Source organism: Malaclemys terrapin, chromosome 13, assembly GCF_027887155.1.
Source record: "Malaclemys terrapin pileata isolate rMalTer1 chromosome 13, rMalTer1.hap1, whole genome shotgun sequence".
Taxonomy (NCBI): Eukaryota; Metazoa; Chordata; order Testudines; family Emydidae; genus Malaclemys; species Malaclemys terrapin.
Window position 1 is genome coordinate 16429664 of NC_071517.1, and position 15237 is coordinate 16444900.

Below are 15237 nucleotides of genomic sequence, written 5' to 3' on the forward strand. Positions count from 1 at the left end.
TCTGGCTGGAGATTTGGGGCCTGTGTGTAACTTGTGGGAGGGAGGCTGAGTGGTGGCAGGTGTTATTTGCAGGAGGGTGTTGGGGAAAGCCCTGTATGTTACCTCTAGAAATGAACAAAATGATGGCTGTAGCATGATGCTATAAGGGGTCCTTAAGGAAAAAATAACTTCCCACTCAGCAGTCCCTGCTGTCTCTAACACCCAAATGTCCCTCCTCACCCCACATTTCCTGTTATCCCTCTTCTTGTGGTGTAGTAGGTTAGTGACTTTGGGAACTGGGCTAGGGTTACCATTCGTCTGGATTTACCCTGACATGTCCTCCTTTTCGCGCTAAAAATAGCGTCCGGGGGGAATTTGTAAAGCACTCACAATGTCCGGGATTTCCCCCTCCCCCGGCAGAGCGAGCGGCTGGGAGGGCTGCAGAAAAATCCCGGGCTGGACTCCTGAGCAGCTGTAGAGGAGCCGGAGCCGCCCTGCATTCTGAGTTGGCCTCTCCTGCAACCCGGTCCGGCAGCACTGTGCAGGGCCAGGGACCGGGTTTTGTTGTGCAGGGCCAGGGACCGGGTTTTGTTGTGCTGGGGAGCGCAGCCACGTGTCCGGCTCGGCTGGCACAGAGCCCAACACCCTGTTCTGAGCAGCAGGGTAAGGGGGACCGGGGGCAGGAAGGTTCTGGAGGGGGCAGTCAAGAAACGGGGGGGGGGCTTTTGGGGGGGGTGGAGAAAGTTTTGGGCAGTCAGGGTACAGGTAGGGTGTAGGGTCCTGGGGGGCAGTTGGGGGGGGGTCTTAGGAGGGGGCAGTTAGGGGACAAGGAACAGGGAGGCTTAGGGGTGGGGTTCTGGAGGGCAGTTAGGAGCAGGGGTCCCAGGAAGGGGCAGTCAGGGGACAAGGAGCAGGGGGGTGGGGAGCTGGGAGTTCTGGGGGGGGGCTGTCAGGGGGCAGGAGTGGGGAGAGGGATCGGAGCAGTCAGGGGACAGGGAGCAGAGAGGTTTAGATGGGTTGGGAGTTCTGGGGGGGCTGTCAGGGGGCAGGAGTGGGGAGAGGGATCGGAGCAGTCAGGGGACAGGGAGCAGAGAGGTTTAGATGGGTTGGGAGTTCTGGGGGGGGCTGTCAGGGGGCAGGAGTGCGGAGAGGGATCGGAGCAGTCAGGGGACAGGGAGCAGAGAGGTTTAGATGGGTTGGGAGTTCTGGGGGGGCTGTCAGGGGGCAGGAGTGGGGAGAGGGATCGGAGCAGTCAGGGGACAGGGAGCAGAGAGGTTTAGATGGGTTGGGAGTTCTGGGGGGGGCTGTCAGGGGGCAGGAGTGCGGAGAGGGATCGGAGCAGTCAGGGGACAGGGAGCAGAGGGGTTTAGATGGGTTGGGAGTTCGGGGGGGGCTGTCAGGGGGTGGGGAGTGGTTGGATGGGGCGTGGGAGTCCCAGGGGTCTGTCTGGGGGTGGGGGTGTGGATAAGGGTTGGGGCAGTCAGGGGACAAGAGGCAGGGAGGCTTAGATAGGGAGTGGAGTCCTGGGGGGCAGTTAGGGGCAGGGGTCCCAGGAGGGGGCAGTCAGGGGACAAGGAACGGGGGGAGGGTTGGGGGTTCTGGGGGGGCGGGAAGTGGGAGGGGCAGGGGCGGGGCTAGGGCGGGGCTCCTCCCGTCCTCTTTTTTGCTTGCTGAAATATGGTAACCCTAAACTGGGCCTGGTTCTCCACTCTTACAACAGCAAATGGGTGTAACTCCATTAAGTTACCTTAGTGTAAACCTGGTGTAGGGCAGTGGAGGGTTCTTTGCATGTCCTGCTTTGAGCAGGGGGTTGGACTAGATGACCTCTTGAGGTCCCTTCCAACCCTAGTATTCTATGATTCTATGTTAACTCTTCAGCTTTCCAGGTGAGGAGTTTCTATTTCTATTGATCCTGGTGCCTTTCATTTTGTTTCAAATTTCCCAACAGTTTCTTTTAGTGAATGTCCTGCTGGCGCCAATCCATCAGCCCCCCAGACTGAATCGATCTTTGTCTATGGAGCAGATGCAACCACAGTGCAAGCTTCCACCATGCTGCCACCCCACCATGGTGCCTCTAACCCTGTCTGGGAGGAAGCCCCTATAGGAATGAATAGGCCAAGGCTCATTTTTGGTCACTCTGCTAGACTATTGTTCGGGACGGGGCTTGTGTGCTTCAGACACTGGAAAGGCAGTGTGACCTAGCAGACTAAGGCCAGGCCTAAACTCAGAAGTTAAGCTGATCCAGCTGCATTGCTCAGGGGAGTGGAAAAGTCCAACCCTGCTTGAGTGATGTAGTTAAACTGACCTAAACTCTGGTGTAGACAGGACTAGGTCGACAGAAGAATTCTTGCATCAACCTAGCTACCACCTCTTGGGGAGGTGGATTAAAGACAGCGGTGGGCGAACCCCTCCCATCGCTGTAGTGTTTCAAGCATAGACAAGCCTTAAGATACTGGAGCTCTTGGGTTCTCATTCTTTCTCTGCCACTGATTTGCTGTGTGTGGCCTGGGCCTAGTCTTTCTCCTGGTAGCAATGAGGGTACACAGAGGTCTTCCAGGGGCTACCTCAACTCATCTAGCTATTTGCCTAGTTTTACAACAGGCTACATAAAAAGCACTAGCGAAGTCAGTACAAACTAAAATTTCATACAGACACTGACTTGTTTATACTGCTCTATAGACTATACACTGAAATGTAAGTACAATATTTATATTCCCATTGATTTATTTTATAATGGTAAAAATGAGAATCAGTAATGTGGACACTCTTCTGTATTTTTTATATCTGATTTTTGTAAGTAAGTAGTTTTTAAGGGAGGAGACGCTTGATGTATGCAAGTGAAATCGGACTCCTGAAAAGGGGTACAGTAGTCCAAAAGGTTGAGAGCCACTGCTGTAAGGGACCAGTTCAGTTCCCATTGAAGTGAACTAAAGACTTCCGTTTATTTCAATGGGAGTTGGACAAGGTGCCAAGGGATGAAGATACCTGAAGGAGTGGCAGAGCCTTGCAGTATTATATTCTGAACTAGCAGGGTTGAGGATTGGAGAGGAGCACAATAGGGCAGCTGTGCTAGGTAAATTTAAACCAAGACTCCTTAAATCTAGCAACCACCTTCTATTTATCACTGGTATGAAAGAAACCAGGAAGAGACTGAGGATAATGGGTTTGACTGGTTTATCGATGGAAGGTACAAGTTCAGTTTAATTACACAATTTTGGCCTATTACAAACATACTAAAAACCTACAAAAAGAAAAATTACATCCATAATACACTAAACGGCATGTAGAAAAAAAGCACATGAGCTTCGATAACACGTACATACATTATAGTATTCTTAACACTGAAGACACAGAATTACGTCTGACCAAATTGGTTCACAAGTGCGGGTCACTGTGGGACCAGATAAGGACATACTAACAGACAACTTTAGCTATGGAAAACAGTATTGTTACAGTTCGTTAAATATTTCAGACCCACGCTTATTTATCCCACGCTTTCTTTTTAAAGTTGGTTCAAGGTTTTTTTTTTTTATTTGCACTCTCTCTTCTGAGCATCCAACCTTTTTCTGACATCGCCTGTGTTGACCATGGCAATCCCTGCACTGATACCAACACAACAGCACAACTTCACTACAGCAATGAGTAGGGAGGACATGCTCTGGAGGTCCCATTTGAGTCAATGGGAATTCCGCCATAGATTTAAATGAAACTAAGATCTCCTTTATCAAAAATAACAAAACCAAACTACAGCAGGATTCTACTGTAACAGTTTGAGTGCGGCCATATTGCTATTGTAAGCTGCAGGCTTTGGACCTTGAGTGTAGGGCTGAGATTTTTGTAAGTTCTCTAAGGGATTTGGTGTTCTGGTCTTAGCTGGCTCTGAAATATGTGTTTTCAAAAGCAAATCTCATAGGGTGGGGAGACAGGGTAGATGGGACCTTCGCCTTGTCCACTTCCTATGCTGCATTTTTTTTGTTCCCCCAGGACCTAATTTCATTAATCTTGGGATAGGCCATAGGCTGCAAAACCTTTCATGTCCAGGTCCCCGGTTTGTACTGACGTGAGCTAGACTCACTCTGAAGGTTCTTTGGCAGCCTGTGCAAAAGGAATGGGTGGTATTGGTTCCATTCAGTGTGGACAGGACTTCCTGTGCGAGATACCATCTTTACAGCGGGCACTGGTTGCTCCCTTGTTTGCACCCAAATTGTTTCGGCAGGTTTAAAAATGTCAGCCACAATGTTTGTGTTTATATTTCTGCTACACAGGTACTACATATTCCTATATCTCTGTTCTCTCCCACAAGCATGCGTAAATGCTGAAGTTAGCATGCAGGTATTCTATTTAGCTTTCATACAGAAACTCCTCTGTAGCTATAAAAATATATATATGTATCTAGGCTACAACCAAATACATATGGCATCCATAGACGGGCTATCTGTGTTTGATCATTGCTCTCACGCTGCAGAACCCATCCCTGTTAAGGATTCTCTGCTCCTCTAGCTTCTTTCCTCAATAGCCACATAATAAGGGATGAGGCTGGTAGCTAGTTTTCTGGTAACAACACTGATTCATGAAGGAGAAGAACTGAAGGCCATTGCCAGGGCTTGTACAGTGCAGCAGGAGGGGCGGAGGCAGTTTTGAGATGATAAAAGGAGCATGAACTGCCTATATTGAGTGAGGATCTACAGGGGCATCACAGACACAGCCCTGCCTTGGAACAGGTGGGTGGTATGTGTACCTTGAGCAGTGCACGTGGTGGGGAGTTCTCTTCAAGGCAGGGTAGCTGTTTCAAACCTGGGGGTTAGACTGCTCAGCCACCCTCTCTACTCACGTGTTGGGTTTTGTTAGTCCGAGCATGCTCCCTCTATGGAGTCAAGGTTACATGCACAGCAGAGTCCTAAGGAAAAACTTTCAATGTGCCAAAGTCAGTTCAGAGGCGCCTGAACCTCATCCAGGGGGGAGGGACAGCTCAGTGGTTTGAGCATTGGCCTGCTAAACCCAGGGGTGGGAGTTCAATCCTTGAAGGGGCCACTTAGGGAACTGGGGTAAAAATCTGTCTGGGGATTGGTCCTGCTTTGAGCAAGGGGTTGGACTAGATGACCTCCTGAGGTCCCTTCCAACCCTGATATTCTATGATTCACCCTAGAACAGTGTCCAAACCACCAGCCCCAAATCTCAAAACACTCCACAGGAGCTACTGGGAAGAACGGGTTAAAAAGAGTAACAACCTACACTGCTGCACCCCCTCTACAGATATGACAAATGGACACACGGGGGTATAACCCAAAACATAGTGTGAACGATGTGCTGGGCATGTGCTTGATACCCTGCGTTTTTCTTGCTTTTACCCTTGGCCACTGTGAGAAAGTGAAGTATCAGGGGGAAAGTGAGAAAATGAGGCAGCCACCTGGAAAGGGTTAAAAGTTCCCTACCTCCCCCAGCCAAGGGAAAAGCACACACCCCCTTCCCCTCAGTTGCTTCTTCTCTATATGCCCAGACAAGGCAGGGATCCTTTAATCCTTTCCAGGCCGCTGCTCCCCTTGTCACAGCAATACTGGTACAGCTTGTCGTGCCAATCAGTGGTTTTAAAGTTGAACTAAAGAGCATTTCGTGAAGCGATATTAGTTGAGCAGAGAGGGTAGCGGTGAGGCTTTGATGGAAGGGGAAGGACTCCAGAGACCTGGTATACCAGAAGAACAGGTAGTGTCCTGGGTCTGGTAGATATGGCCCTGCTGTGAAGGGACAGGAAGACTCATGGGACAACAGAGGAATGCAAAGTAGACCTGACTCCAAGTTCAATGGGATCTTTTCTGTTGACTTCTGTGGGGTTTGGAGCAGGCCGTAAGATCCCGAATTGGCTACCCTTACAATGAAAAGTACAATGAATTGGCTAGCCTTACAATGGCAAGTAGCCTCCTGGATTTCTATGGACTAATCTGAGTGAGATACTCTTTGTCATAAATAGGGGTAGCAGAATCCAGGCCTAGGTGGGCTTAGGCAACTTCATCATTAATTCAAACCCAAGTATGTTCAGCAGGCATTTGCTTTGGAATGTGCCTCTGTAACAGGCGGCTTATAGACAAGCCAAGAGGCAACGTACCTCACAGCCACTGGGCATGGGGAGGTGGAGCCGGAGATAAATGAAGTCCAGTTTCCGAGAATCTCCATTTCAAAATTTTGGATGGTTGTGAGAAGAGACCATTTGGGATATGAAACAGAGCTGTCTGGAACATGCAGCAGCTGTGTGTGTGTGTATGTTTGTGCATGCAAGAGAAAACCATGCTCAGAGCCAAGACCAGTTCTTCCCTTCTGCTCTCCCTCACAGCATTTCTCATTCCTGTCTTGTTCAGGAATTATTTCCCTTCCAAGGTTCAACTTGGTTTTATCTCTTCTCTGCTGAGATTTCCCTGATCTAAGCAAGCCCTGTTCTGTTTCGGGGGTGGAGAGGGGGTGTTGACTTATCTGTGTCTATTCTCTGGCACGGCCCCATTCATTCTACTTCCTACAGAGCTGGTAAAAATAAACATGTTTTTGTTTGCATGTATTTGAGTGGCCTGCGATTTGGCTTATTGGGTGGATCCTCCCGGGACAGCAGCTGTGCACAGCTGGATGGTATTTAGAAAAATATATCTTAAAAATACGCTAAGTTGTGCTGTGTTTTTCTAATGTGATTGCTGCTCTGAGTTCCAAACTCTACAGCCAATCCACTTGGGACACAAAATACTAACATTTTCGAGTGTTCACTAATTCTGGGTGCCACAGTTTCCTGGTGGGGGACAGCTCGAAACACACTAAGGCTTAACTTGACTTCAGCTGGAGTTACGGGTGCTCAGCACCTTTGAAAATCAGCCCTGACTGTCTCCCGTTGGGCACCAAGAAACCGAGGCCCCCAACCTGAGTGGGCGCTTGAACCTTGTGGCCTTTGTCCATCTCCCATGCCAGACTTTTGCAATGAATTCCAAATCTCCACGCTCTTAATGCTCCAGGCCTTTCGTAGCTAATCTCACTCCCACTGACCAGGCTTTCTGTTGATTTCAATGGCAGTTGTGTCAGGACCAAAGTGCTAGCTCCAAATCAAGCCTTGGAGTAAGTGACCCTGACTGCATTAAAGTCAATGGAGTTGCACTCAATTACACCAAGGGGGAATTTGGTCCATTATGTCTTATGGAGCGAAAAGGTCTGATGGGGGGGGAAGTAATTCCCTCATGGAGATAAGGTGAGTAAATATGCATTTTCAATCACACTGTAACAACGCCTAGCACATAATGGGCCAGCAGTAAATCTGCATTGCTCCATAGAAGTATGTGAAACTATGCTGATTTACATCACCTGAGGATCTGGTCCACTGTCTACACAGCACTTGGGTAACATGAACTAACTGATAGCGGTTTCTGCTTATCGAACACCTTCCATACAAGGATTGCAAAGGGCTTTGCAAAAATTTAATGAATTAACCCACACTACACTTCTGGGGGCTAGGTAGAAGACATCTGCAATCCCCTCTGTTAGATGCCTATTCTTGCCCTTGCCAGGGAATAAACTCAATGAATTAGCAGCTCTTTTCCCATTTGTAATTAATATGGTCCTAGCTATGAAATGACCCAGCTACAAACTTAGTTGACAGGTGGAACACGTCCCTGAAGTTCATAGAAATGGCTAGCAGCTGAATAGACATTTGGATATTAGCTGCTGAGATGTTTGTGCACAATCTGGCTGCACATACAGGGTACTGATTCTCTAAAACAAGCTCATTACATTCCAAGTGACCCTGCATTGTCTGTAATTATAAATCCATGTTCCTGTGGGCTTTTTTTTTTTAAACCCCTTTAATCTTCTAACAGCCTCAGCACTGGGGATTTATGACCATCTGGGGTTCAGATACTCCAGTGACAGAGATCAGACAAGTACCTGGAAAGACAGGTAGGCAGGTCAGATGGTCACTTCTATCCAACTGGTCATTTATCCCCAGGAAATACCCTCTGCTAGGGTCATTAATGGTTAGACACATACTGGCTGGAAGGGTCTCTCTTAACATATCCGTTCTGCCTGTGTGCTGTGGAGGAAAGATCTGCAAAGTAGAGTGGTTGTAGCTCTGCACTGCCCATGAGAGAGGCACCAAGCACCAAACGACTCACGGGGCTGTGTTCATTCTAGGCATGGGTTTGAGTCACAAAGTTCAGCTCCAGAAGGGGATATGAATCCAGAGCATCCCACACCTGGGGCTTCCCACCCAGTGACCTGACATGGTCCAGTATAGAGTTTGAGATCTGGCTCTAACTTCCCCAACACTCTGGGATGGATCAGATTTGGTGGCCTGGTGTGGACCTACTTCTAGCTCTTTGATTGTAAAAGTAGCCTTTGTTCCTTTCCTGGACAAATTTGTATTCGGTGTTCCTGGTTGTTAAATCGCTACCTTTCCTGAAAGCTCCGAAGAGCCCTGTGCTGGGTGTTCCCTATTGGTGCTGCAGCCAGTGAGCAGAGCCATATGTGGCAAAATGAGGCTAATCCAGGAGAGGGGGAATGATTGGGTGCTACAGTAATGGCTGGGTAAAGAGGCCAGGTGATTTATAATGTGTCACAAATGCTAGTTCACACCAGTCTGCAGAGTGCAGTCAGGGGCTGATGCAATGATCTATGGGCTATATAAGCCCAAACCCTGGCTAAAATCTAGCAGTCAAAAGGGGGAGGGGGGGAGATATTTTTTCATAACGTTTCCATTTTTATCTTGTTTTAACTGGGCCCCAGCCCTGGGGCTGCTCTCTCTGCGTCTGGACGCTGTGTCAGCTCACGTTCCTTTCCTGGGCGCTCCTAGGAGTCTAGTGGGGTTCTCGGTGTCTGAGGCAGCAGAGAGGGAGAAAGGTGATTGTAGGTGGAAGGAGAAGAATTCAGTGGGCAAGGCACTCAGCCCGGGCAGGATCCATTTCCTATCTGGTAGGCTCAGAGTGGGGTGACCTTGAATGGGCCTCGCACCCGGATAGTAGAAGATCCTATTTAAAATCTTTACCCCCATTAGTGCCAAGAGAGAGGGGTGCCCATGAAGGTGCCTAATGAAAACCCTGTGGAGAGACTCATTCGCAGCCCTGCCCCTCTTACTCTCAAGGTCTCCTGAGTGTGCAAACGCAGAGCTGCTGATACGGTGCTTGGCTGGGAAGACTGCAATGTGTGCGTGGCTGTGTCTACACTGCACCTACGTCGGCAAAACTTGTGTCGCTCAGTGGTGTGACTATTTCACCCCCCTGAGCGACATACATGACACCAACGCAAGCGTGCGTGTGTGCAGTGCTATGTTGGTGGGGGAGCTTCTCCTGCTGACGTGGCTTATGCCACTCGCGGAGGTGGGGTTTTTTAATGCCGACGAGAAACCACTCTCCCATCAGCACAGAGCGTCTTCACCAGACTTCCTTCAGCAGCGCAGCTGTATCAGTCCAGCTGCAGCACTGTATCTACAGACATGACCTAACCTGGCCCCAGGGCAGCCAATAAAGAGAGGCCAGAGCATCTCCTGCATGGAAAAAAAATCCTTCGAGCAATTTCAAAGAATAAATCAATCAGGCTGCTAGTGAGTGAAGTGAGGAATGTCTGGCTGCTGGCCACTGGGAGAGAAATCATTCCCAGGGAGAGTTAATGTATTTATCACAGGCTTGCCTCTCATTCAGTCTTGGAACAAACTCCCTCATTCTGCTTAATTCTCTTCAAACCGCTTGGATTTTTTTATATATATAAAATATTGGCCTCTCGCTGCCCTTAAGTCATGTCATGTCTGAAGCTAGAAAGCTGTTCTCTCTCCCCTGTGCACGGCAAGCGAGCAGCGCAGATCCTAAGCAGGCTCAGAGTTTCTCTTCTGCCAGTTGGGGGTAAGATAGACCAGTGGTGGTTATTGTGACATCATGGACACCTGTCTGCTAGAGTCTGGGCTGAGAATGAGCTATTCCACAGAGGCCACTGTCTAACAATCAGAGGATAAGAATTCTGGGGGAGATTTTCAAAGTTGACAATAGGAAATAGGTGCCTGGTTCTCACTGACTTTTAATGAGGATTGGGCACTGACATGCCCTTTGTGCCTTTAAAAAATTCTCTCTGTCTCCACCAAGCTGGTGGGGATTTCAACCATTGATTTTGAGGTAAAGGGCTCCATGCCCTAGAATACCCTGAGCCATCTTGGCTCCCAAGAGAAGTGGGGGATTTGCCAGCTCTTGATGTTTTCAGATTAACACTGGCTGCCTTTCTGAAAGAGATGCTTTAGCCAAACACAAGTTATTGGGTTCGGTCCAGGTGTAACTGGGGGAAATGTAGTGGCCTGTGATATACAGGAGGTCAGACTAGATGATCTAATGCTCTCTTTTGGCCTTAAACTCTTAAACTGATGTTCTCAGCAGAGAGACTAGGTCCTGAAAGCGGATGGAGACTGAACTTGCCTCTCCGTTCAGTAAGGTCCCTCCAAGTCAAGGTTGAGGCGGTGCACTGGTAGCACAGTGCAGGGAAGTTTGCATTGCCGCTGCCTATGCTGTCCTTTTGCAATAGATAAATACAGCAGAGGACTTCAGCCTCCAGGACTGTCTGTCCAGTCCCTTCCACCAGCACTACATTTATATACATTTTAAAGGACTCTGGGTTAGTCTCAGGTTGGCACAAGGAGACAGTGCAGGTTCTTTGTGAGTAAGAGAGAAGGCTGAAAGAGGCCTGTCTGTGGGTGATAAGAGAATGTTTTCTTTTATTGGCAATTCTCCTCAAAATCTGGAATTGGAATTTTTTGCTACCATTCTCCCCATGCATAAGAAATTCCCCCTCTCCCTTAGACAAGGAAAGGAGATGAACTTGGGTTTGGGGGTAACTCTAAAAATCTGCAGAGACCCTCTTTCTAATCCCCACAATTTTCACTTGGACTCTTCAGAAACCGAACGTGATGAAAACACTGGCTCGAAATGCCAGGGGGAAACATTTAGCAAGTGGAGCCATGGATTTGATGTGTCAGTCCCAGGACATCTCTATAGGCTGCTACCAACTCTCAGCATAACCTGTGACTAAATCCAAGCCATAGTACCTAGAACTTTACGGCACCGGGATCACGCGCGTCTGACACTGCTGAGATCCAGCAGTTGAACCAGCACTCTGGTCACCGTATGCCCAATTAGTTTCCGCGGAGAAGGGCCTGGTTCAGGGAAGCTGGGGCTAGTTACGAGATCGGTCTGAGCCACAGGGTGCTAAAGACCTAGTTCACCCATTAGCCGGAAGAGTAGAAAGACACATGGGGAGAAAGGGCAAAGGGGGGATGAGAGAGACTGGGAAAGGCTGGTAGGCCCAGGGTAAAGGGAGTGCTCTGCGCGTAGAGATCGCTTCCTTCTGGCAGAAGGGGATGGGGTTTGAATGTCCCTTCTAGCAGAGCTGCTGCACAAGCCTGTAAAGAGGTGGTGGCGGTTGGGGGTAACACAAATAAACGACATGCTGGTGTTTATAAACCGGAGGTGTTAGAGCCATTGGTACAAGAAGACAGGAACGGAGGGCTGGGCCCTGCCCCAGAGCCTAAGAAGGATTTAGTGTCTGATCAGCTCAGCTGTGAATCTTACTGGAACGTTGCCCTTTCATAGCTGCGGGATGCTGAGAAAGGAGAGGCACCAAGGGCTCGACCCTGCAAGATGCTGAGCGCTCCAGGCCAGCTGACGTCTGGATTAGGCCCACTCGTGCTTAAAGTGAATCAGGTGCTCAAGAGCTTTGCTGGATTGGGGCTGGAGGGCTCAGAACTTTGAAGGACCTAAGTCCAGCCGAGCAGTTCAGAGAACTGTGCACGACAGGGAAGTGTGGCCACCTGCTTCCTCCATATGTGACACCCCCACCTCCCAGCCCTCTGTCTCCCAAGGAGTTCCAAACCTGTGGGGAAGGTTACAGAGAAACACAATAAACAAGGACCCACGTACAAAACATCCTGCTCCTTTCCACCGCGCTCCTCCCTGTGAGAGGCGAAGAGACCTGTGCTCAACCATCCGCTCTCGCAGAAAGGGACCCGGCCACCGCCGAAGCGCACGGGGAAGGATTTAACTCACAGCAGAATTATTCTGTTCTTTGTTGGTAGAAAATGGTGAGAGAAAAATAAATGCCTGTTTGGTCAAACTTCTTCATTTAGTTTCATGGCCTATAACATGCACCAGCAGCTCTTTATTACTCCGTATTGTGAATTAAGCCTCAACAGTGCTCAGTCCTGTACAGGACACAGGAGAAGACATAGTCCCTGCCCCAAAGAGCTTCCAGTCTAAATAGGACTCTTGCTATCTGACTCGCTTGTCTACTAGCTGGTCTGCACGGGACAAACAAGGCAGAATATTTATGGAGTAAGTATCATCCAAGGGCAGGGTAGTTACAATAGAAGTACTATGTAGCAGCAGGCTATTTACAAAGGCAGTACAACGTACAGTGCTAGGTGAGCACCGCGTAACTGGTAGGGCATTTTCAAGGAAAGTCCCATGTGGTAGCAGACTCTGTGGTACTTTGTATGCGGTATTGTTGTTGTAGCCATGTCAGGCCCAGAATATTAGAGAAAAGGTGGGTGAGGTAATATCTCTTATTGGCCCAACTCTTACTTATCCTGTAAGTCATACAAGGAGAGGAGAGGGAGAAAGAGGGAGGGGGCAAATGGAGGAGCTGGAGGAGTGACAAAATGAGGGGAGGTGGAAGGAGGAGAGAGGAAAGTTAATCCACAAACTGGGTGCAGTTTTGGGGAAGTGACATCTCTTTAGTTACTATTTAAAACTGTCATTTGGCTCCAGACTGGCTCAGTGCAGCCCCCTGGTATGGAGACTGCATGGGGCCAAATCCATCCCTGCTGTAACTATTGATTTAGCCCATGGTGAAAGCTCCTGGGCTTGCTGCCAGCACAGACCATATGACAGAGTTGCCCTAGTGAGAACAGCCACTTTCTTAGGACCGGCTGGAAAGAGGGAGCTACTGCGGGGGTGGTAGGAGGGACACTCATGGTACAAGGAGCACACTTAGCTCAACCCCATGCTTTTGGTCCTCTTGTGTACATGATCAGGGGAGACTCCCAGCCCCACCCCCAAGGAACCAACCATTGACGGCTCCTCGGAGAATGTCTGGGAGGAATATAACTGGAGACACACATGCAGAGCAGGTCTCTTCCCGGGTGCAGACTACATCTGAGGTTTGTGGGTAGTCTGCCGCAGATGGGAGCCTCCGAGGAAAAGAGCCCTGCCCCTTGCTTTGAGCAGTAGCACTTACCACGCGATGTATCATGGAGAAGTCTACTTGTAAATAATTATTGGATGAAAAACATGCCAAGCTTCTGTGAGAGTTATTTGAGCAGCTTGGCTTTTCATCTCCAGAGTGCTTTACAGACATGCACTGATTAATCCCTGCGACACCCCCTGTGCTTTGGGGTGGGGGGGTATTACTATCCCTTTTGACAAGTGGGGAAACTGAGGCAGAGAAGGTAAGGGACTTGCCCAAGGCTGCAGAAGGAGCTCCTGCTGTTAGACCAGGGTTTCTCAAGCTGGGGTCGCTGGACCCCTGGGGGGTCCGCGAGGGTACTCCAGGGGTTCCGTGAATCATGTCCAGATCAACTCCTCCCCCTCCCTCCCAGTGCCTCCTGCACGCTGTGGAACAGATGTTCAGCAGTGTGCAGGAGGCTCTGGGAGGGAGAGGGAGGAGTGAGGAGGGGATGGGAAGAGGAGGGGCAGGGTTGGGGCAGGAAGAGGTGGGGTGGGGAGGTCTTGGGGGAAGGGGTGGAGTGGGGGCAGGGCCTTGGGCTGAGCAGGGAGCTTGGGGTCCATGAAAATTTTAAAATCAAAATGGGGGTCCTCAGGTTGCTAAAGTTTGAGAACCACTGTGCTAAACTGTGCATCTCTCCCCGAGGGGGATGCTGGAGAGAGTCATTTGTTATAAATTAACATAGGGATTTATCAGGTGCTCATGATACTGATGGGGACGGAATCAGTGTCTTACATGCAGTGATTTTTATCAGGCACTTTATACGGAGGAACCCAGTTTCACTCTGAGGGCAGATGTATGCTCTAAGGAGCAACGCTTTTTTCCAGTGAGTAGAGACTTTTCATCACACTCAGGAATTGACCCTTAATATGTTCAGTTCATCTTTCCACCCCTTTCCTGCTCATTGCATAATTCCTCTTCCTCCAGCCAGAGGGCGCTAAGAGTAGCCGGGGCTTGGGTGCACTAAACCTCCCATTCTTCCAGCAGACACACACACGCTAATTGCGAGCTCCCTGGGTCATGGCCACTGTGAGTAACACCTGCTGGCTGAGTCAATTCAGATACCTGTCCCGGCTTCCCATGCGTCCTATGACATGACTGAAGGAGTTAAAGGGAGACAGCCTGGTTCCTCAGTGCCTCTCCTTTTCTCTGGAGCCTGCATTTCCCTGGCCAGCAGCAATCCGCGGCCGACTGCCCATTGTCTTGTGGCTGCCACTTCTCTGAGTGCAGGGCCCAGATCCTGTGCTAATCTCCTCCCCTCCCTCTTGCCGCAGGAGTTGTACTCTCTACCCACGAGGCCGTGCTACAAGCCCTGTAAATGGCATCCCATGACATGCTCTGTGGTGCCGGAACTGCTTCTGAAAATGCAGAAGCACACCTTGCAGGTGGGCCGAGCCTCCAGTACTACGGGCAACAGATGGCCATGGAGAAGGGTTTCTGTGCCAGTGAAATACTGCTGTCTCAGGATGGGGTGAAGATGGGCGACTGGTTGGGCTGCTCCTGTACCGGGGATGTATAGTTTAGTGGGAGGTTCTCTGCATCCCACACTAATTCCGGGCTGGATTCTTACCAGCTGGGTTCTTTTTCTTTTAAAAATGCAACAGTTACGTGTTTCCTTTGCAAACCAGACAGGAGAGCAGGACATGACCCTGATAAATCACAAACCCCATGCGTATGGAGCCCATGATGGCTGGGGGCACTGCAGACGGTAGGGGGTTAGGATGGGCTTTTAATTCTTCAGTAAATTCGGGCTGTATGTCTCTGGCTCACTGCAGAATTTGAGCCAATGCAGTTCTTAGGGATCAAATCAAAGCCAGGCTCTGGGTTTGGGGAGGTTGATAATTTACTGGCCTCTGGAACAAGACGGGGCCACCAAGCGAAATGATTCCCCATTCCCACCCCCTGCAACTCCCCACCCTCTTTTTTTGCCACGGGGAGATAAAATTTGTACTCTGCTGTTACAGCGCTAACCCTACCAGGCTGCTGAGCTCAGTGAGGCTCTGGAGGGAAGACCATAGTGAAGTCTTGTTGCCCGTCCCTCCC

General features: G+C 49.7%; 1 protein-coding gene across 2 annotated transcripts in view; it reads right to left on the reverse strand.

The window, feature by feature from the left end:
* Nucleotides 1–15237, reverse strand: part of CYGB (cytoglobin) — a 53107-nt gene that overhangs the window by 12095 nt on the left and 25775 nt on the right. The window lies entirely within an intron of this gene.